Raw genomic sequence first — 24,502 nt, 5'->3', positions numbered from 1 at the left:
TAGCAGATGCTTCTGCACACCACACCACCCCGCTTTAGCCCACCTCTGGTTTCTCTGTGAGCTCATCCGTACACCCATGAGATCTTCACTCAAGGTTCATCTCACATGTTTCAAGTTCTCAAGCTCAGGGGGCCTATAAGCTGGCCTAGCACAGGAGTTTCTGGGAACGGAGGCAGCAGTCAAGGCATGCGCGTCCTGCCTCCCAGCCGCTGGGTGGGCAACTCTGGAGGCATTCTGAACATGTCTCCGGGATCTTGGTGGGGCTGCAGTGGTGGCCAGCAATGCATCCCTCTGTCAACATTTCCTCCTGGCCCTCTCACCCCTACATCCCTGGATCACCTCCCAAACCACTTGTAGCAAAATCCTCGTCTCAGGCTCTGCTTCCCAAGAAACCCAAGCAAGGATGTCTAGTACCAGCTACAACTAACTGGGCCTTGCTGGGCCTCAGGGAGAGAGAAACTTATTTCATACAGGTGTTGGCAGGATTAAATAGGAGGTAACATGAGAACCACCAGGCACACAGTATTGACCAAGAGCTGACAGCTAATGTTATGACCAGCATTACTATTAGGAAAAGGACATGATAGGAAATATTACCAGAACCTGGATGAGTACGGCATCCCATACTCATGGAGTCACCCCAGCTCTCTCAGCCCCGTGCAGACTGTTCAGAACAAGTCACCTATCAGTGCCCTTAATTAAATGTGCAAGGAATTGAGAGTGTACTTGTAAGAGGGAAAAGGGAATTCAAGAGGATGTCTTTTCATTTATTTCACTTCAGCCATCACCCTATCTGCTCAAATGCTTGAAGACTGCCAAGTGCATTAGAATAAGTCAACCCTCGAATAGATTAAGTATGCTTCAAACACTTCAAACGAAGTTCAATAACTCTTAAAAAAAATTTCCAAAACAGGCAGCTCAGAAACAAAGATCAATGCAGAAATCATCAAAGGGGTTTTCATTAAAGAGTATCTTTTTTATCTTGAGATTTTCTATAGATGTATAATTACGTAACTTGAAAACTTTCTTCTCAAGACTTCTGCCTCAAAAGTCCAATTTTCTCGTGTTTCTGAATGATAAGTCCTGTAGTTTTTATCGTAAGTCTTCTATGTTGGAATGAAATCTAATCACGTTCCAGCCCTCACAAAAGGTAGGGGATGGTTGGATTAGCAAACTTAAAATGACTTAAAATAACCACTGTTTTAAGTTTTAAGACATGTTCCTAGTTATTTGCTCCCTCTGTCATTTCCCACTTTGCTGAATTCTAAGCCGGATTCACTGAGAACTAAGTACATTCACACCAGCTCTGCACTCAGGACAGTCACGACGAAAGCGCACAGCAGACGCTACAGATGACCGTCCTGCTAAGCGGCCAAGGACTCGCCCCCAGCCAGGTGCCTGAGCAGACGTGCTCTGCTGTGCTGTGCTGTTCTGGAAGTATCAGCTCAGCTTTTGCCAAAAAACAACTGCATTTGGGAGTGGAGAAATGATGGAAGAACACCAGGGAGTATTTCAAATCTGGAGGTTTAATATCACCTGAATTTGGGAGAATGACTATTGGAAGACATAAATTATAGAACATTTTCTACAAGGAAAAATGACCGCTTGTTCACATCTAAGATGTCATTTATTATACTCGGGAAAACTTGACAAAGATTTAAAGAACTTCAACAACTAGCCTAAAGATTAAAAAGGAAAAAAAAAAAAACAAAAAACCCCAAACATTAAAAGATGCTGCCGTTTTTCTACCAGGAGTCAGGCGTAATCGTTTAATTCCATTATCAGCCCAGGCCCGGGTCTCCTTTGATTTCACCTCCAGGTCATTGCTCAAGCTTTATCTGACTGCAACTTCCATTCTAGCCTCCACTATCAATTTCAAATGGATAATTTCTCAAAACAAGAAAAAAAATTCCATTACCAGCAAAGATATAATCAATTCTCAATTATACGTTTCAATGGGGCATAAAGTGAAAGTGAAGTCGCTCAGTCGTGTCCGACTATTTGCGACCCTATGGACTGGAGCCCACCAAGCTCCTCCGTCCATGGGATTCTCCAGGCAAGAATATTGGAGTGGGTTGCCATTTCCTTCTCCAGGGGATCTTCCCAACCCAGGGATCGAACCCGCATTGCAGGCAGATGCTTTAACCTCTGAGCCACCAGGGAAGGGTAGCACAAAATATATCAAATATAAAAAATCCATCAGGTTCATTTCAGGAACAATTTCAACTTATTCCACGACTAAGTCCATTTAACAGAGCTGATAAGTAATAAAAGACAGTGAGGTGTTAATGACTGAAAAAGCCCAGGGCTGCTGGGAAGAAGGAAATGGATGATACAAGGAAAACCAGGACAAACCTCTCTGGTACAAGGGAGAGTCTCTTTAATACAGAAATGTTAAAAGAGAAAATGATAAAATTTAATATGAGTTATGGAAAATTCTGGCAATCGCTACTTATTTTTAAGATTGAGAACATTTTTCATTCAATATAAATAATTAAGACTAAGAATAAAAATCCTTTTTTTTCCCATTGCATTGCACAGCAGGCGTTCAGGATCTTATTTCCCCTACCAGAGATCAAACCAGTGCCCCTGCATTAGAAGTGCAGTTTTAACCCCTGGAAGCAACTCACAAGAGATTAATTCTCAAAATATACAAACAGTTCATACAGCTCAATATCAAACTAACAGCCCAATGAAAAAATGAGCAGAAGACCTGAATAGCCATTTCTCCAAAGAAGACCTATAGATGGCCAAGAGGCACATAAAAAAGATGTTCAACATCGCTCATTATTAGAGCAACGCAAATCAAAACTACAATGAGCAATGCAGATCAGAACTACCTCACACCAGTCAAAACGGCCCTCATCAAGAAATCTACAAACAGTAAATGCTGGAGAGGGTGTCGGAGAAAGGGAATGGGAGTTGGTGCAGGCGCTACGGAAAACTGTACGGAGGTCCCTTAAAGAAAACCAACAATAGAACTACCAGGTGACCCAGCAACTCTCTCCTGGGCACACAACCCAGAGGAAACCATAATTCCAAGGGCTGCAGGCAGCCCCGCGGCCACTGCAGCTCTGGTACGCCCTGCAGAGCTTGTTCAGACCTCACCAGTCATGTGCGCGCGCGCGTGAGTGTATGGGGCGGGGGAGCTCTACGCAGGCTCACAAATCACCACAATCAGGATGTTACTATTACCACAAGGCTCCTCCTGCTGCCCTCTGTAATCACACCCTCCCCTCCCCGCCTCCCCCAAGTCCAAATCTATGATCATCTCATAAAGGTTACGTAAATGAAATCATGTGGTATATATAGTCTTCTGAGGTCGGCGTTCTTCAGCTGGAATTTCCCTGATTCGTCTCAACAGTTGCTCATGTTCATAACTTGTTCCTTTTTGCTGCTGAGCTGTGTCCATGGTTGGGGGGGGACCACAGTTAAGTGGGACTAGTCACCCACCAAAGGACACCTGGATATTATGAGTGAAGTTGCCATGAATGTTTGTGTACTAGCTTCCGGATGAAAATAAGTCATTTGAGATAAACACCCAGGACTGTAATTCTTGGGTCATATGGCGAGTGAGGGCACCTTTTGGTTTTGAGAGGAACTGCCAACTTTTGCAGAGTGGCTCCCATCCCCAATGTCCGGGTGACCTCTTGCCTCGACATCCTCACCAGCATTTGGTGCTCAGGGAATCGTTTCCTTCCCTTCTCCTTCTCCCCAGAGTAGGTGTCTGTCAGAAACAAGGCTCAACTTCCTCTTAATTACTTTGAATAATTGCTATTATTTAAATAGAAAAACATTTAGTTTTAGAAAAATTCTACACAGGAACTGGGGGCTTGTTAGATGAAGACAAAAATATACACGATCTCCTTCCAGTTTTAAAACCCCACCTCTTCTGTATTTTTACCATTTAACAGTTAACTTTTATTTCTATCTCAAATAAGTTTTCACAATAAGGCACACTCAACTATTTTTAAAGTCTCCCCAACCTTCTGCCTCACCTTAAATGAATGCAAATTGTCTCAGATTGGACAAATAGAGCTTTAACGAATACTGTCCTAGAACGGTAGGTTTTAAATATTCATTTAAAATACCAACTTCTCTGCCCTATGTTTCTACAGTTTTTAAGAGTTTTCTGTCTAGCCTTCATCAATAATTAGCTTCCAAGACAGATTAACAGTTATTTTATACCATATATTATTTCTATGCACATTCAAAAGTATTATAAGAGCTCTTCCCTTATTCCTCAAAATAAGTCTTTGGGGAAAAAAATTCTGTGTATGTTAAGGTCAACACATTTTTAAAAAGCAAGTGAAATGACTTTGCAGAACTTTTCTCCACCCTCCCTCCAACACACCCAAGTGTGCGCATGTATGCACACACAGTTATCAGGAGCCCAATGGCACATTTCTTTTACATGCAGCTAATAAAGGATAACTCTTACCTCAAATGTAGTAGTTTAGAATAACGACTGGTTTTTCAGACAGAGTAACTCAGACAAGTCATGGCAGTTTGTAAGGAGACGTCACAAAGTTCAGTCCTCCAGAGCAGCTACTGCAGCAGCTGTTTCCTAAACCCATGTCACAGGAAACAGACACTATTCTAGTATCTAAACTTCTGGAACACTTAAAACAATTCTATCAATTACCCTGAAGGAAATGACCACTGTCTAGAGTATTAGCAAAATGGACACTGCAGAGACAGCATGTTCCAGGTCTGCTCAAAGCAGGAAGCTAGAAATGCTCGACTGTACCTTACCTTTAGTGCAGGAACAAGGCAGCTTAGAAGACCCTAGCCTGGCTACTGCTCTCTGCTGGTCACCCCTCCAGGCCTCCAATTTCCCATCTGCTAGAAAGGGGGTAGGGTTGGATGATATCCATAAGAAAGTCACTTCCAGCTCTTAAGAGTCTAATTCTATTTTTACTTACTTTTGATTGGGACAGGAAGAAGTCTCCCAAATCCTATCTTCCTTTTTTTGAAAATCAGATTAGCAGTAAGGAATTTAGGACCTTTTAAGACAGTGACATTTCAAGAAAATCAGATTCAACTATTAACAATTTCCTAGAATTTCAAAGTCCTATCTGACAGATTCCTTCATTTTACTTAAGAGTTGTGACCTACTTAATAATTATTGGGGGGTGGGAAAGGTTTATATTGCTATAGGAATCCTTCCAAACTCCACAGTTTGTTGTTGTTGTTAGTACAATTAAACACTCTAGACAAAGTACAAACCAGCTGCTTGTGTCTAAGTATCGAATCAACTATTACAGAGTTCATTCCAAGGCGTGATGGAGATAGTAGGCCTGTAGTGTCATCAAAATCAACTCAAGGGCTGGTGGCAGAGGCCGCTGGAAGACTGCGTTCCAGCACTGACTTCCTGACTCAGTACCTGGTCGGGTCAGAGAATTTACATTTCTAACCAATTCCAGGGCGATGCTGCTGCTGCTGGTCCAAGGACCAGACTCAGAGAACCACCGCTCTTGATGAACTGCTTCTGTGCATCCGCGCTATTCAGATTGTGTACTCTGTACAACTATTTATACAACAGAAAAGAGTAAACATAAGATGGGGAAGCTGCCACAATTCATGGAAATGACAGAAATGTCCTCTCCTAAACTCCAAATATTTACAAAGTCATCTAAAAAGGAAAGTCTCTAGCAGCATAAACATATAAACAACCATGACTTCTCATCAGTCCTCTTCCCTGATGAGAGACAAGCACCTTCAGAATCAGAGAATGCTATTCTCTCATTCTGTGGAATCCCTTACCAGGCCCTGGCTCTTCATACAGGTCCTGGGGCTTCATACAACAGGAGACAAAAAATGTGACCCTCTGCTCTTTGTCCTGAACCCAGGTCTGACCTAGGGGCGGCGGGTCCTCGTCCTCTCCGTTTGCAGAGGCATCATCTCCATTAGACATTCATGTACACAGCGTCATATTACATCTGTGTTTAAAATGATAAACTCTGACAAATAAAAATTAAGAACATGTACGCAGTGAGATATGACAAAGGGTATGGCAACGGAGGCAGAAGAGATGAAAAATACGTGACAGATTGGGGTTCAGGACTTGGCGTATGGACTTTGAGGAAATAGAAGCGGGCGCTCGCTCTGACGCCCCCTGCTCATGCCCTTGAAGCAGGCCATAAGGTCCTCATGGGGGGTGTTCCCTTCCCGTACCTACAGGAGAGGAGCATCCTTACCCCCAAGTCACAGAGAAGACTCCAACACGCAGGAGAAGTCTCCTCCAGGTCACTCAGAGCCTCTGTCCCAACAACACTTCTCCCCGAACGTCCACTCTTCATCAAACCTGGCTCAAAACACTCAAGTCTAACTGTTTCTTCAGGTCTTCATTTCCTTATGAAGGCCCCCAAGTCATGTCAAATTTAACATTAATCTCTATACTTTTCTCCTGTTGATGTTGCCGTTTTAATTTTCAGACTCAGCCAAGGACCCTAAGAGGATAAAGGGAAAACTTTTTTCCTCCCCATACTAACTGTCATGCCCAAATACAGGCTAACACATTTTGAAACATCAATGAAATGAATAATCTGATTTAAAAATACAGGTTACAGACATTAGCACAAGAAGTGAAACTGTTAAATATAAAAATCTAATGGACAAACAAATTAATTCAAGTTTTCAAAGGCCATGGTATGGAAAAGAATCAAAAGCTAGTTGATGGATTTTTCATAGTAATTCTGGCATTGAAACTTAATCATGATTTTTTAAAAGGAGGGGGTAAGGGGAAGCCTAGGTAGGTCCCACCAGATTTTAAAACACTTCACAAAACAACAATTTAAACATTATGAAAAACAAAAAGAGATGGGCTGATTATTGGAATGGAAAACCCCCAAGAGAGAGTTGATCATATGCTAAACAAATATAATTCAGGATATATTTGGAACAAATGAGGAAGTAAGGCATTTTGCAATAAGTGACATTGTGAAAATTAGCTCGTTATTTATAAAATCAATTTAAGGGCATACGAGCTGAATTAAATAACTGAATACCAAAAACGACATATGGAAAAATAAAAAGAAAACCGAATTAAATCTTTAAAGTTACAAGTAAGGGACCTTACACAGTACTGAAGAAATCCACAGATCCTGAGTCACGTGAACAGTAAGCGCTCTTGGGTGTTTAAAAAAACACAATGAAAAGGGAAACAACAGACTGAGGAGAAAGCTGCCGCAAATGGCAAAAGGCCGTCATTCTTACCATGAACAACAATGACAACCTACTAGAAAAATCAGACCTCAATAAAATCTTTTCAGTAGAAAAAAGACAATTCACAGAAAAAAACTGCTCAGCACAGTATTTTATCAAAGATGAAATACTGTTTTTATCCAACCGCATACTGGCCAATATAAAAACAATTCTGACAAGAGTGAGGTGGGACGCTTTCATTACCAGTGTTTGCATGAAATGAATTGTTAAGAAGACTCGTAAAAAGCAATCTGATTTTAAAAATCTATACTTCCACCTAAGGGTACCACTTCTGAAGATGCACAGTAAGGACATAACCCAAAAGAGTAAGAGAGGTCCTTCCTTGGTGGTCCAGTGGCTAAGACTCTGCACTCCCAACGCAGGGGTCTGGGTTTGATTCCTGGTCAGGGAACTAGGTCCCACGTGCCACAACTAAGACACAGCGCAGTCAAGTAAATAAATACTTTTTTTTAAGAATAAAAGGGTTATCTACATAACGAAGCTCATTTCCACCCTCAGTAGCTTGTGTTACCTTTCCTACCAGCGTTTTTTAAAATTTACTTTTAATTGGAGGATAACCGCTTTGCAATATTGTGCTGGTTTCTGCCATACAACAGTATGAATCAGCCATAAGTATACATATGTCCCCTCCCTCTTGGCGCTCCCTCCCACCCCTTGGGTGTCACAGAGCACCAGGTTGAGCTCCCAGTGTTGTACAGCTAGCTAACAGGACATCTGCATTTTAACAGGACACAAGGAAAAAGCAAAGTTGAGGAACTGCTCTTCATCTCCTGTCCCCTGACAGCCCAGGTCAGAACACCGGAATCCGGCTCCCATGGGGCTGACCCCGCCTCCCCCTTAGGAGCTGTCCTGTCCGCAGGGGAGGGGACCCACTGGATGGACAGGCATTTCCCTGCACTCCACCGGTGCAATGCTGGGAGATCCAGATCAGGTTCAGTGTGATGTTACACATTAGCATAAGGATTCTCTAGGCTGATAGAATAATTCAGATGTTAGGTTCTTTAGGCTAAATAACACTGAAGAACACTCAGTAATAGTCAAAACAATTACCTTCAGACATGTTTTCACTTGCGCTGCCTTCATTTCAAATTAAGTAGTTGAAAAATTATAATCTAGAACCATGGTTTTGAACCTTTTCAAGTTTAAGAGTGGGTGCACTTTTATTGCCAATTTACTGAGAGAATGCATGACAACAGAAATCTATTATGAATTCAGGAATACTTTTGAAAGGACTCTGAATTTTATTTCCCACAATATTTACAACAGAAGAGTGCATATATTTCAACTATAAATAGTTACCACACGAGACCCAAAGCTCAACATGCTTTTGGATACCAGCCTCTTATAAAGGTTCCTGTGCCCCAAGGTGGAAACATTCTGCCCTGTAAGGGTCAGTGACAAATCTCAGCACGCTTGAAAGCCCATCATACCTCATTATTTCCAGAAAATACTTTAGAAATGGGGATTTATCACTTTCAGTTATGAGCTGTTGGAGGCTTATGAATGAGTGACTTAACGAATAGATTAGTCCTAGGGATGGCTACCTCGGTCCCCCCCCTCCTTCCACTCTAAGCCCCTCAATGCCTGGAAGCTCAGCTGGATCTCCTGCAGTGCAGGAGACCTGGGTTCAGTCCCTGGGTTGGGAAGATTCCCTGGAGGAGGGCATGGCAACCCACTCCAGTATTCTTGCCTGGAGAATCCCATGGATAGAGGAGCCTGGCCGGCTACAGTCCATGGGGTCGCACAGAGTCGGACACGACGGAGCGACTAAGCACAGCACAGCCAGCTAACAGGGTGGGGGGCTGAGACATGGATTCCCTGCTTCCCAGACAGGCTGGTGGCACAGCCAGGAGCAATGGCAGGGGATGGGTCTCGAGATCCCAGAGTCCAGAAGGGGAGGGAGAGGCTGCATGAAGAAGGGGCTCAATACACAGGGCAGCCTGCTTTTCCTTTCAAACTGCTTCCTAAAATTTCACCATTAGAGAGTCACATATTTAACATTTCTCTTTTATAAAGTTGAGAATATTATGTTTAGGAGTGTTTAGAAATTTTCAACATTCAAAATTTAATGTGAATTAGTGTCATGTTTGCTCTCTTCCTAATGCTTCTCTTGGATTAATGGCTCATGCAGATGGGGGGGAAATGGGTAGAAAGACAGATGATCATGAACAAAGGGGGGTGGCAGGGCAGCCGGGATGGTGGCCTCAGGAAGGAGGCCACAAGGGAAATAAACACCCAGCAGAAGGAGGGACCAGAAAGTGAAAGACACAAGTACGAAGTGTCAAAGACACACTGTCTTGATTCAAAACTGTGTTCAGAGGTTAGCTTATGCTCTGCTCTTCCTGCTTTCTCTTCAACCATGTTATGGACAGTGAGGACTTCCGTCAGAACAGCCTGGAAACTAGACCCCTACTGAGGAGGTATGGCTGAGAAACTGCCTCCCCACTTACACAGGACTTGTGGTCAACATCCTGGGGCTCCAACCAACCACGTGCTCACCCCTGCCCTGCCTGTGACCCGCAGGGCCCCTGGCTCAGAGGTGGCCCACAGCCAATCTCTGGGTCTCAGCTCAACTGCAGCCCCCCTGACAAACGCAGGGCCTTTCAGGCACTCTTTCCTGCTCCCTCCTGCTCTGAGGCATGAGTTTCGCTTGCCTCTGTCCCCTACACCGGACACTAGGTTCCTCAAGGGCAGACACAATGTCTTTTAAAGGGCTGTGGGTATGCCACCCCCAAATACACCACCCTGGCAGGGGGATTATTTCCAGCTACGGCTAAAGGCAACATAGAAACAGCGGAAGTGAGAGAAGCTCTTTGGCCTTCCCCTCTCTGAAAGCAGGGTGCAAAGGAAGCATTTAGTGTAAATTTCCACTTGTAAAGCAGGCTCCCCATTTTCCCTACCAGGCATCAACAGAGAAGGCAGCCACTGGAGTCTGCGCAGCAAACCTCACTCAGCAATCCCTGTCTCCCATGAGGTCTGCACACACTCATGTTCCCTGAACTGAGTTTATCACACCCTTTGTTAAAATGGTATATAAACCCCTGGGTATAACTGCTGCTCTGGGTCTTCACTTCTTTTCTATGCAGGCCTCCATGAACACATACAAATTAAAATACTACCATCAAATTTAAAAAATATCTGTCCTTTGTCAGGCTGATGCTCATGGTGTAGGTACTAAACCTAAGAGATGGAGGAGAGAGTTTCCCCTACATGTTCAACCTGGTGCCCTCAGTGCCTGGCTGAGTGGTGAATGACCTGGGAACCACCCTGGCAGGAAAAAGGGGCACATGCACAGGTGGGTGGTAAGCAGGCTTCCCACTGGCTGCTTGCCAGCAGAGGCATGGAAGGCAGTCACAGCAGGCCGGGTGTTCAAGGCACAGTCACGCAGGAGACAGACACAGCAGCCCAGGAAAGAGCACTGTGGCTGAAGGGAAACACTGGCATCTCATCATGTGTGCTGAGAAGAGACATGCATCGCCAGCAAGGCCAAGAGTATGAGCCAGGAGTGCCTGCAGCTGGCTCTCGGGGGCTGGCGGTGGACAGTGACGTCAGATCAGCCCATAAAACCAGTGCAGCACACATTCAAAAACACCTGAGCTTAACAAGATTCACTTTAATACAGAAATGCGATTACCCAAGGACTACGGAAAAGTTGGCCGAGAATCCTGTAAACCATTAAAAATGGCATTCCAGAGATTTCCCTGGTGGTTTAGTGGCTAGGGCTCCACGCTCCCGACACAGGGGGCCTGGGTTCAATCCCTGGTTATGGAACTAGATCCCACGGGCTGGGTGCAGACAGGCATTCCAAAAATAATGCCACCCCTAAATGATCAATAAAATACAGCCTCTGAGCCACTCCTCAAAATTCATATTTACAAAATGATGCAGTGAACTTTCCCTTGGGGCTGACAACTGAAAGTGGGCTGAGAAACTGAAAGAGAATTGAGTTTATTCAGAAGCATACAACCGTAAGGATATTTATCCTTTTGATGAAGAGTTCAACATATACATGAGATTATGGGAATTCCCTCATATGTACTCGATGATAAGTACTTAACACAGCAGCACAATCTATGAGAAGCCTATTCTTTTTCAAGAAAAGTCCATAAGCTGAGCTACCACTCCTAAAATAAGACCTGGAGGGTTCTGAAGCTGGGATGACATGACAGGGCCCTTTCCGTGAACTTTCCAGGTAATGGCGATATTCCTTAGAATGAAGTCTTGCCCACAAATCCACTGCATAGAAATACTGTTTTCTTAGGGAACTTCCCCTGTTCTAGGTACAAAGCAGGAACTTAAGAGTGATTGTGAAAATAGCAAATGGATGACTAATTACAAGCCAGGAGTAAGAAGGCACAGCACTCGGGAAACACCCACTCAAGAAAGAAGTTTAAACAAAAAACTAATTTCAGGTTATCACTTTATTTTTTCATAAGCAGGGGAGAAAAACCAACCAACCAACCAAAAAAGCCTCCAAAGCTTGCTATCTTATGAAAAAGTCTGCCTGAAGGTATAGTAATACAAACTGAATTGACTATATGAAATAGTGGAGCAGCCCTGGGTTTCCGTATTCTTTGAGTACATTAGCATATGAACTAAGGCCTTGGATAGAGACATAAGATTTTTAAACCCTTAAAAACACAAACTTCATGTTATGTGTGATGGCACCATACAGATACATGTACATTCTGTTCTCAGTTTGGGTGAGACAGAACCACACAGCGCCCCAGAGGGACAGAAGTGATCCGATCAGCACTTTGCCTCACACTGCCCAGGCCTTTCTCTGTCCTACACCTGCCTTCCCTTGTACACAGGGGGACTCTGATCCTCCATGGTTAAGGCAGTTAATGATGATGCTCTTGGCAACAGGTAGCTCTGCCTTTTCTGCTCAGACAGCTTTGCCAGTACTTAAGTTTGCTTATAAAAACCTACGTGTCCCAGAATCTGATAGTTCATTTCTTACGATGTGTTTTTTGTTTTTTTTTTAAGCCCCTTCTTAATCCTAATTCTTTCCCATTTACCGTCATGGGTATGCACATGAGATGAAATATTTTCAAATTTTCTAGAATTGCTAAATTTTGAGGGTCTAAAAGGTCCTACACTTACCACGTATGCCCTTAAGAAGCTAAAATGACCTGGCAAAGGGATTTCAACATCACATTGTCTTTCCTTCTTTATAGCAGCGTTTCATTACCTCTCTTCCTCTATAACTGAAGTCAAGAGAAGCTCTGGATTTTCTGTACACTTCAGGAAATTGTAGAAGAGGAAATTTGTTCGCAGGTATCAATTTCACAGACAGAATGGAAGCATGTAGGAAAAAATCTATGTTTTAGTTTTCTGAGTAAGATACTTCTTACCATCAGGCTAGAAATCCCAGTGCTTTCTGTTGTATTTTGAAAGATAAAGTGAATTTGATTTTTTTGTAATCCCTTTGAGAAATAGTAATTTGCTTCTATTAATTCACTGAGTCAATTAAAGGACACTCTGGAAAAATCAAAGAAAAGATTCTTCCACATTTCGTATCTTAGAACTAAAATTAAAGCTCAGAGTTCAAGTTGATGCTATAGTCCCTGAAAACGTCTCACCATCATCTTTTGTTGAATTGTGGGTTAGAGCTCACAGTTTGTGGCACTGTGATTGTTCTCTCACATTCATCAGACTCAGTCACATTTCCCCTGATAACTTCCTGAATTAACAGTACAGGAGGGTCCATCTGAGACTACTCAACTCTAGACTATAAGCCACTTTTTTACAACAAAGGGACTTGATCTTACGTGTGTGCAGCGTTTAATAAGTACTTACTTTTTTTTTTTTTACATGAAATGGACATAGGAATGAATAACCTGCTTTTAATTTCTTTCCAAAACCTTGTGAAGTAGAAGGAAAACAGTGAAAACGTTCAAACTGAATTGCCGTGTGTGGGCTATTAGGACTATCTCCTTCTGGTAAAGAAAACCCAACAAACAGAACCCAGAAGAGGTGTCTGCTAGGGAACAGAGTAGAAGCCACAGACACTGGCTTACTCGTGCTTAATTATAACCTCCTGGTTGGGAAGCTCAACCATGCAGAGTTTAAGGCAGGTAAGCCCACGAGTGTCCCTAATAGTCCTAATTTTCCCACTTCCCCTGGGTCCAAGCTACCACCATTTCTCACTAGCTGTTCAAGAGCCTCCTAGCGGGTCAGTCAGATCTTCAACAGTCCTCTTCCAATCCTTTCCTGCACAGTAGCCAGAGTGATTATTCTGCATAGCAAACACGGTCATGTCACAAGAGGACAGCGTCCAAACGCCTGCTTCACCACTTACTAGCTGGGTAATTTTAGAACTAACACCCCAAAAAGATGTCCTTTTCATTATAGGGGACTGGAATGCAAAAGTAGGAAGTCAAGAAACACCTGGAGTAACAGGCAAATTTGGCCTTGGAATGCGGAATGAAGCAGGGCAAAGACTAATAGAGTTTTGCCAAGAAAATGCACTGGTCATAGCAAACACCCTCTTCCAACAACACGAGAAGACTCTACACATGGACATCACTAGATGGTCAACACCGAAATCAGATTGATTATATTCTTTGCGGCCAAAGATGGAGAAGGTCTATACAGTCAACAAAAATAAGACCAGGAGCTGACTGTGGCTCAGATCATGAACTCCTTATTGCCAAATTCAGACTTAAATTGAAGAAAGTAGGGAAAACCACTAGACCATTCAGGTATGACCTAAATCAAATCCCTTATGATTATACAGTGGAAGTGAGAAATAGATTTAAGGGCCTAGATCTGATAGATAGAGTGCCTGATGAACTATGGACTGAAGTTCGTGACATTGTACAGGAGACAGGGATCAAGACCATCCTCATGGAAAAGAAATGCAAAAAAGCAAAATGGCTCTCTGGGGAGGCCCTACAAATAGCTGTGAAAACAAGAGAGGCAAAAAGCAAAAGAGAAAAGGAAAGATATAAGCATCTGAATGCAGAGTTCCAAAGAATAGCAAGAAGAGATAAGAAAGCCTTCTTCAGCAGTCAATGCAAAGAAATCGAAGAAAACAACAGAATGGGAAAGACTAGAGATCTCTTCAAGAAAATCAGAGATACCAACAGAACATTTCATGAAAAGATGGGCTCGATAAAGGACAGAAATGGTCTGGACCTAACAGAAGCAGAAGATATTAAGAAGAGGTGGCAAGAATACATGGAAGAACTGTACAAAAATGATCTTCACGACCCAGATAATCATGATGGTGTGATCACTAATCTAGAGCCAGACATCTTGGAAAGTGAAGTCAGGTGGGCCTTGGAAAGCATCACTACGAACAAAGCCAGTGGAGGTGATGGAATTCCAGTTGAGCTGTTTCAAATCCTGAAAGATGATGCTGTGAAAGTGCTGCACTCAATATGCCAGCAAATTTGGAAAACTCAGCAGTGGCCACAGGACTGGAAAAGGTCCGTTTTCATTCCAATCCCAAAGAAAGGCAATGCCAAAGAATGCTCAAGCTACCGCACAGTTGCACTCATCTCACATGCTAGCAAAGTAATGCTCAAAATTCTCCAAGCCAGGCTTCAGCAACATGTGAACCGTTAACTCCCTGATGTTCGAGCTGGTTTTAGAAAAGGCAGAGGAACCAGAGATCAAATTGCCAACATCCGCTGGATCATCGAAAAAGCAAGAGACTTCCAGAAAAACATCGATTTCTGCTTTATTGACTATGCCAAAGCCTTTGACTGTGTGGATCACAATAAACTGTGGAAAATTCTGAAAGAGATGGGAATACCAGACCACCTAACCTGCCTCTTGAGAAATCTGTATGCAGGTCAGGAAGCAACAGTTAGAACTGGACATGGAACAACAGACTGGTTCCAAATGGGAAAAGGACTACATCAAGGCTGTATATTGTCACCCAGCTTATTTAACTTCTATGCAGAGTACATCATGAGAAACGCTGGGCTGGAAGAAGCACAAGCTGGAATCAAGATTGCTGGGAGAAATATCAATAACCTCAGATATGCAGATGACACCACCCTTATGGCAGAAAGTGAAGAGGAGCTAAAAAACCTCTTGATGAACGTGAAAGAGGAGAGTGAAAAAGTTGGCTTAAAGCTCAACATTCAGAAAACAAAGATCATGGCATCTGGTCCCATCACTTCATGGGAAATAGATGGGGAAACAGTGGAAACAGTGTCAGACTTTATTTTTTTGGGCTCCAAAATCAGTGCAGATGTTGACTGCAGCCATGAAATTAAAAGACGCTTACATTTTGGAAGAAAAGTTATGACCAACATAGATAGCACATTCAAAAGCAGAGACATTACTTTGCCAACTAAGGTCCAACTAAGGTCCGTCTAGTCAAGGCTATGGTTTTTCCTGTGGTCATGTATGGATGTGAGAGTTGGACTGTGAAGAAGGCCGAATGCCGAAGAACTGATGCTTTTGAACTGTGGTGTTGGAGAAGACTCTTGAGAGTCCCTTGGACTGCAAGGAGATCCAACCAGTCCATTCTGAAGGAGATCAACCCTGGGATTTCTTTGGAAGGAATGATGCTGAAGCTGAAACTCCAGTACTTTGGCCACCTCATGTGAAGAGTTGACTCACTGGAAAAGACTGATGCTGGGAGGGATTGGGGGCAGGAGAAGGGGATGACAGAGGATGAAATGGCTGGATGGCATCACTGACTCGATGGACGTGAGTCTGAGTGAACTCCAGGAGATGGTTGATGGACAGGGAGGCCTGGCGTGCTGCAATTCATGGGGTCGCAGAGTCGGACACGACTGAGCGACTGAACTGAACTGAATTCTGGAAAGTTACTTTCAAACCTTTCAAATTCGTAAAACAGGGACAAGGCCGCTAAGGCTGCTTTGAGAATTAACAAGATGTGTCCAACATGGCTCACATCCCCTTCATGCCACCGAAGCGGCTCTCCTCGTGGGGACCAATGGTCTGCGTGTTGCCAGTTCCAAAGGACCTATTTCAGTCTTCTTATTTCTGAGAAGATGACAAAGCTGCCCATTCTCTCCAATATCTAGTTACTCCAAATTCTGTTAATTCTGCTTTCAAAATATCCCGGGAATCCACTTTTGTCTCTTCCACCCCCACGGTCTTCATCCTAGTCCCATCCCTCATCCTTGTATCTGGCCTCTGCTTCTTAACTTAACCCTTCCCATGCGCCTAACCAGAAAACAACAGTCATTTCCCCACATACTCACTAAGAGTCATCATTTTAAGTTATGAATCCGATGTCACTCCTTTCCCCAGATACGCACACCCACTACTTACTCTGTCGGCCTTCCCTTGCAGTACGAATGACATCCCAGCTCTTTTGAATTCTCTGTAAGATGCTCTGGGTTCTGGCTTCTGTGGTGGCTCCAGCCTCCGGCAATCTTCACATCTGCCAAGTTCTTTACTTCCTTGTAACCGCTGAACACATGGTTCCTGCTGCTAGAAATTTCTTCCCCCTCCTTTATTCATGTTGGTTTTCTCCTTCTCATTCTTCTGGCTCAGACGATAGTCATCCTTTCCACCCGCCCCACCAGTCTAAACTGTGCCCCTGTGATAATGACGGTCATTGCTTGTAAACTGCCTGTCTCTTCCTGCTGGACCCCCCTCCACAAGGGCCTCTCTCCCATCTCTGATATGTCTGTCTATACATACGTATGTATATTGTGTTTGAACACATGTGTGCATACACTTATTATATGAACATGTACATACTGATACACGTGAACCTACTGGCAAGCAGAGTGCCAAGCGCATAGCAGGCAATCAACAAGTGAATTCTAGTATTTACTTTCTGTTAAGGTTTACAGAATAAAACGACCATTAACCTAGGCTTCCAAGTACGTTTCCCAACAGCCTTGAGACAACTTAGGGATTCCCTTCTGTTCCAAATACATTTGTACACCCTGTCTTACTATTTTTCTATCTCTTCCTACTAGACTATCGGCTCCTTGAAAGTAAAAATCTTTTCAACTTCAACTTTCCCAAGCTTAGCAAAGAAACAGGCACAAGTCTTTGTTGAATCAGCAAACACTGATTATAGCAGAAATTTATCTTTTAAAAACCTTATTTTTATTTGGATAACCTTCATAGATACCAATATGCAAATGATCGATTTGGTTTTACTTTGAAGCTTTAAACAGACAGTTAATCAGAAACAGAAAGCCAAACCAGCTATATCATCTCCAAAGAGCCTGATTTCACTTTCCATAAGATATATTTGAACACAAAGGTAATTTAAATTCAAATAATTAATTTTTTAATTAAAAAATCTGAAAGTAAAACACATGGGCTATATACTCTTTCCATGCATGCAGCTAAATCGCTTCAGTTGTGTCCAGCTCTGTGCGACCCTATGGACTGCAGCCTGCCAGGCTCCTCTGTCCATGGGATTCTCCAGGCAAGCATACTGGAGTGGATTGCCATGCCCTACTCCAGGGGATCTTCTTGACCCAGGGATCGTACTCACATCTCTTATGTCTAATCTGCACTGGTAGGCAGGTTCTTTACCACTAGCACCACCTGGGAACCCAAAAGTGAAAGTGTTAGTGGCTCTTTGTGACCCCATGGACTGTAGCTGGCCAGGCTCCTCTGTCCATGGAATTCTCTACGCAAGAATTCTGGTGTGGGTAAGCCTTCTCCAAGGTAAGATTCCCTTCTCCAGGGAATCTTCCTGACCCAGAGATGGAACCCGGGTCTCCTACATTGCATACTTTCATCAAATTATATTTTGGTATTGTGACCTACTCTGACTTAGAGATTGACTAAATCAATTCCTGATTTACTAACAATAATCTCGTGGGAATAAACTAAAATTTGAAGCTGATGCAGAAGCCAAAAGAAAAACACACCTCACAGCCTGCCGAGAGACACTCCCATGAAAATGGATTTCCTATTTTCAAATAAAGGCTTACTGAAACAAGGATTTAAATCACTTCTCCGCAAAAACCAGCTCCATTCAAAAATGCATTGTGATGTACAGAATGCTTTCTTTGGCTGTCTCACATTTTTATTTGATGTACTGAATAGAGTATTAATAACCAAAGTATCCTTTTCTCATTAAAAAATCAATTCTACATATTTGTAGCAATAGAGTTAATAACATTTTTAAGGTGGAAAGAGTTGCTCCTCCTTTGCTGCTAAACAAGGACCCGCAGGTGTTTAGCTATATTTCACAGGGTAGCACATGCAGCAACTTGAAATACCAAATGGGGGACACTACTGGAATTTTTGTGTGACATTTATGGCCAACTTTTGAAAAATTATTATAAAAACAGCAGAAACCTGCTCATTAGCCTAATCTCATGCCCAAGAGAACAAAAGGACGAAGCAGCGGAGCCTGCAAACGTGCCATGTCATCAGCTGCGTGAGGACCGGGGACTCCCTGCCATAGCCGAGCCCTCTGTTTGCACCTGCCCGCTGCTTCCTCTCTGGGCAAGCACCAAAACTCCACCCTCTAAACCAGGGGGCTCACTGGCAGACAAAAAAGTTTACAAATTCTTTCCCCTTCCAACAGGTCCCTGAGACATGCTGATTCTGTTTGTGGAGTAAACACTCTATAAAGTGATCACTGTGTTCTTCCTTGGAGTACTTTACATAAGCCGACTATGCTCACAGACTTTTATAAATTTCCACTCAGAGAGGGTTAAAGTTTCTGCATAAAATAATAACATTTTAATGTGAACTAAGGCAGTTTGTGAACTGAATGAGACAATATGCAAATAAAGAATAATTCAAAAGCATACTTTTAGTAACCTAGAAATTAGTAAACTAGGTATTACAGAGATATATGTACATACAGAGATATATGACTTAAACTAGTCTATTAATAAGTGAAACTTCTATTTCACTTATTAACCTAAAAAACTAACATTACAACCTCTGTCTATCTTAATGGTACTAAGAAGTTATAACTACTTTAGGTATGATAATCGTGGTGTAGTTAAGTCTTATTTTTTAGAGGTATACATTGAGATACTAATGGAAGAAATTATACCACATAAGGGAATTTGTTTTCAAAGGACGGGCTGTGTGTTGGCACTGAAGCAGGGTGATGGGGACGTGGACTTTCACCATCCTCTATTCTGTACATGTTTGATAACTTCCGTAACAAAAAGGGGGTGGGGGAAGCATAATAATTCTTTTAACTGTCTACTTGATCAAATGAAGGATTTCAGCTAGTCCCAGTTCAAATTTATTCAAAGAACTGTCAATCTAAATTAAGAGACTGATAAGGTCTATTACCTGTCATATTAAACCTCACTGTAATCTCTTTAAAGACTGTAAGCCACTGACCCGTGAAGAAGTGTCCCTCCCCTTGTTCCCTGCACTGTCTCTCTCCTAGTTTCCCTGCCAAGTACTGCTCCTGGGGTTTCAGTAGCCACGTGGGATCTTTTTCCAGATCAGTGCGTACTCATAAGACAGGTGCCCAGAATGCCACAAGCTTAGTGCCACATGATTGCAAGGAAGTCTGACGGCCTTCCTCTGGGCGCCCTTCCATGTCTGGCAGGCGCCCCCAGAACCCCACACCAGCCCGTGCTGACCCCACAGTTCACTCCTGGTCCTGCAGCTGCTCACTGTCTCCCGGCTACGCTGTGAACTTCCTGATGGGAGCAGACATGAAGCCCTATTCATCTTTACATCCTGCACTTGGACTCGACAGGAGCAGAATAAATGAGGGATGAGAAAATAAATCTATAAATCTCAAAAGTTAGTAGCTCGTTTTAGAACTCAAAATATTCTGTTAGTTTTCTACTGTAATTTCAAGACATTTTTCTAAAAACTATTTTAATACTCTAGTTTAATCTTACTAACACACATTTGTTAAACTGTTTCTGAAACCAAAGTTTGAGTCCTGAAGATACACTATGATAAAAATAGCCAACTCATATTTATATGTGAACAATTACCTTAATCTACAGAGCTTTGCCACTGTTTTCATTTAGAGAGACAGCCCACGGCTAATCAAAAATGGAGAGCTACGAGTCCCATCAATAAGAATTATGATTAGTATGAACTCATAATTAGAGCTTAACATCATTCCAAATTTATTATATGGCTGGTACTATTATTATTTCACTTATTCTCATAAAAGCCCGATGAGATAGGTACCACTATTATTCCCATTTTACAGGTAAGCAAACAGACTCAGAGGTTAAGTCACTTCGCCAAGGATATGCAGCTGTAAGTGATAAAAGGATGCAAAAACCCAGCCCGTGTGCCGAACTGCTGACAACCCCTCCTGTATTTATGACGTACAGAAACTCAGCTCTGTAACCCAGAGAGGTTTGGACTTGATTCTTCCCTTCTTCTGTATCACTGAGCCTTTCAAGTACAACACATAGAGAGCAAATAATGGAAAACAGGTCACTTATTCTATCTGCCTCATCTCTGCAGTAACAGCAGCTAACTCTTATGTAAACGCCAGGCAGTGCTGAAAGCCCTGTACATGTACCAACTCAGTTAGTCCTTACAGCAATTCAAGGATGTAGGTCCTGCTCTCATCTTCATCTTTCAAAGAGGAAATGGAGGCTCAGAGAGGCTACATAACATGCCCAGGGAGCACGCTGAGTGGCTCCAGATTCCGTGCTGTTAATCACCGGCTCCCGTGCCCAAGAGGAACACGCAACCTGGGCTAAACTAGAATGTGTGCTTTAAGGATTCAGCTTTGTATATCCTCTCTGGAGCAAAGTTACCAGTTTTTATTTGTTTGTTTTTAACTTTGACTATTTTTTCCCAGGTATATTTATTTTATAGTCTAGTTTCAATACCCAAAGTTTCCATCCTGCTACCATATGGGAAATGTCTGATACATGGTACAGAATAAGAGAAAACGAAAGCAAAGGTTTTTATAAATTCAAGAATTTTGGTTTATCAAATCAATAACATGTCTGAGCAAGTCAATGCTAATGAGCTTTTAATATAAGTCATCATAAAGAGTCAACTTTGGAGGAAATGATGTTAACTATCTTGTAATAACCTATAATGGAACAGAATGTAAAAAACAAATATATATTTATGTAGAATTGTGGTGCTGGAGAAGACTCTTGAGAGTCCCGTGGACTGCAAGTAGATCAAACCAGTCAACCCTAAGGGAAATCAACCCTGAATATTCATTGCAAGGACTGAGGCTGAAGCTGAAGCTCTAATACTTTGATCACTTGAGGCCTACCTGTTGGAAAAGACCCTGATGCTGGGAAAGATTGGAGGCAAAAGAAGAAGGGGGCGACAGAGGATGAGATGGTTATACAGCAACACCAAGTCAATGGACATGAATCTGAGCAAGCTCCAGGAGATAGTGGAGGACAGAGGATCCTGCCGGGATACAATCCATGAGGTCGCAAAGAGTCAGACACAACTTAGGGACAATATGTAGATATGCACAACCGAATTACATTGCTGTATACTTGAAACTGACACAACACTGTAAGTCAACTATATTTCAATAAAAAATCCAAACCCCAAACAAATAAATAAATAATGAAATTAAAAGATTTGAAGAGTCATTTTATCAAAGAAGAAATCCTAATGGCAAATAAGCACGTTAAAAGATGTTGAATATTATTAGTAATAAGGAAGTGCAAACTAAAACTGCCCCCCAAAACCCTGCCATATTACATACTCACTAAAATGGCTAAAATTTAAAAAGTGGATAAAAGTAAGTGTTGATAAGGATGTGGAGCAACGGAAACTCTCATATATTTGATGGTGGGATTGAAAAACAGAAGAGCCACTTTCAAAAGAGTGTGGCAGTTTTTTAAAAAGTAAACATATACTGACCATGAGAAAGCGATCCCCGTCCTAGATAGTTCACCCAAAAGAAATGAAAACAGAAATCACAAAAACACTCATCCAAAAAAAGTCAACTTTGAAAAATTCTTAAAAGTGAAAGAACAGTCACTCTGTAAACAGTTTCTTCTCCTCTACACAGTTAATGCAAGCTCTCAGCCTTATTCTAAAGCATAAGAGAGAGTCTGTCGCTATTGCTAAAAATGTCTTCACAACAGAAAGATGACAAACCCACGTGGTTAAGCACTTCAAAGTGAGCTTGTCTCAGGAGAAGCCCACCGTTCTCCAGAATCTGACCACACACTCCAAGGCAGAACCCACGCAGACTGCCTCATCACAAAAACAGAGTTAGAGAAGACAGAGATGGTGCATAAATGGATGGCTGTCCCCTTCCCTCCCTCCTGCGAGCACGGGCCGAGGGCCTGGTGGGTGCCAGGCGCTGCATCAGTGGCGGGGGATGCCAGCACTGGCGGGCTCTTCCTTGGTGGGCACATCCCAGGTATGCAAAGAGCAGATGGCAAGAACAACAAGCACGGGTGTTCACTAAGGAAACCAGCATCACTTCCAGCCCTGAGGGGTTGTGTGGGGGAACCCAAGGCCCCTGAGACAGAGCAAGTTAAGTAGGTGAGGGGAGGCAGGTGTCCAGGTCCCAAAACCCGAGGGAAGATGCAGATACATCACTCGTACAACATGGGGTGTCTCATACTGTGGATCTCACTCTGCTCGGAGCATAGTGCTTTCACCAAAAATTATTAGAAGTGAATCCACTGTCATGCTCTCCAACGTATCAATGCTCAGTTGTGTCCAACTCTTTGCAAACCCCTGGACTGCAGCCCGCCAGGCTCCTCTGTCCATGGGATTCTCCAGGCAAGAATATTGGGAGTGGGTTGCCATTGCCTTCTTCAGGGGATCTTCCTGACCCAGGGATCGAACCTGTGTCTCCTGCACTAGGCAGGTTCTTTACCCCTGCGCTACGGGGGAAGCCCAGTCGCGCTCTCCAATGAGCACAGAAATAAGCATCCTCTAGCATAGAGAGCATGGCCCTCAGCAAGCATTCCACCCAAATGCTCAAAAGATGCATGTCAGGGAGCAGGAGGAGAGCAGCCACTCTAAGGAGACACTTGGGCATGAGAACATGCAATTCCGTTTGCCAGTTAGCGGCGACACCTTCTAATGTTTCTCTCCTAATCCAAGCAGCAGCCCAGAAAGGGGGCGGGGTTCTGATCTCAGTCGGGGGCTCTCCACCATGGGGCTCTAAGGACTCATTTTTCTGAACACATCATTTAAAACTGGTTTATTCTACAAACACAGTTTTCCGCTATGTGTTCTCCCCTAATACAAAGCACAAAATTTTGCCAATCTAACAGAACCATTTTACTCTAGAAAACAGTAATATCTTCACCCTTGACTCTACACCAACCAAATTAGCGATTTAGAGGCATAGCTCCATCTGACCTTAATGGACTCTAACACTTCTTTGGGCTTTTCCAGTGTGAAATTTGTAAAAAAAGAGAGAGAGAAAAGAAAAGGGGGCAGACACTGTAATATAAGCTTTCTTACCCTAGTTGTGAGAAAATGCACTTGCTCTTTAGATAGAATACAGCAGCCTCTCACAGTAATTACTGACGCTGCATGGGAAATGTGAGAAGACTGAATACGAGAAGATCGAAAGAATGAAAGGGAAACCCGGAGTCTGCTCACCCTACAAAGCGGCCGCCACTCTCCAAAGTCACGCGTGTGGGCAAGAGCCCACAGGAGAGCTCCTCCTGGATTCCACGTTGCTGTTTTCCGGCTGGGACTGGCATTTTCATGTTGGTCTCACAAACATGCAAACGGTGGAACTGGCAAAAGTAGCAGTGAAGAGATGCTCCTGCCAAGAGGACCCGGGGCAGGACGGCGGGAAACGCTTGGCCATCAAGGTTTGCCTCTCGGCAAAACTGCTTTCAGTGTGACAGCGTTTCTTTTTGAAGTGCTGTTTTCTTTTTTCTTTCTTAACAGATCAGTGAGAAAAACTTTTCAAAAAACTGTCTGGTTCAAGATAAACCAGCAAGTAATAATACATCCTCAAAGTTTTCAGTACCAAAAACAAACAAACAAACAAACAAACAGTGACGGAGAGGCAAGCATCGGCTTTTGGGAAGAATTTTATTGACTCCGTTAAAGAGCCTGCACTTAATCCTGAAGCTCAGTTTTCCAGAATAGTGCATGCAGAATAATCTGTGGTGGCAGAAGTCTTTTAACAGTTACGTATTTACTTGCGCAGTTTCTGTTTGTGTCAAGTGATACTCGTTTTCCATTTATGGTAAGAAGAGTATTTTACTAAAAAAGTTTCTGTTTTTGGCTGTGCCACATGGCTTGTGGGATCTTAGTTCCTTGATCAGGGCTCGAAAACCCTGGCCCCTGGCAGTGAAAGTGCTGAGTCCTAACCCCTGGACTGCCAGGGAATTCCCTAAGAAGTGTATTTTAAAATCTCTCTTTAAAACGAATTGACTTAGAGAAAGAA

General features: G+C 42.9%; 1 protein-coding gene across 4 annotated transcripts in view; it reads right to left on the bottom strand.

Annotated features, from left to right (window-relative positions):
- The window catches only part of DTNBP1 (dystrobrevin binding protein 1), a 293,153-nt gene that overhangs the window by 8,478 nt on the left and 260,173 nt on the right, over window positions 1-24,502 (bottom strand).

Source organism: Ovis aries, chromosome 20, assembly GCF_016772045.2.
Source record: "Ovis aries strain OAR_USU_Benz2616 breed Rambouillet chromosome 20, ARS-UI_Ramb_v3.0, whole genome shotgun sequence".
NCBI lineage: Eukaryota > Metazoa > Chordata > Mammalia > Artiodactyla > Bovidae > Ovis > Ovis aries.
Note: the sequence above shows the minus strand (reverse complement) of the source record. Positions and strands in the feature narration are given on the sequence as shown.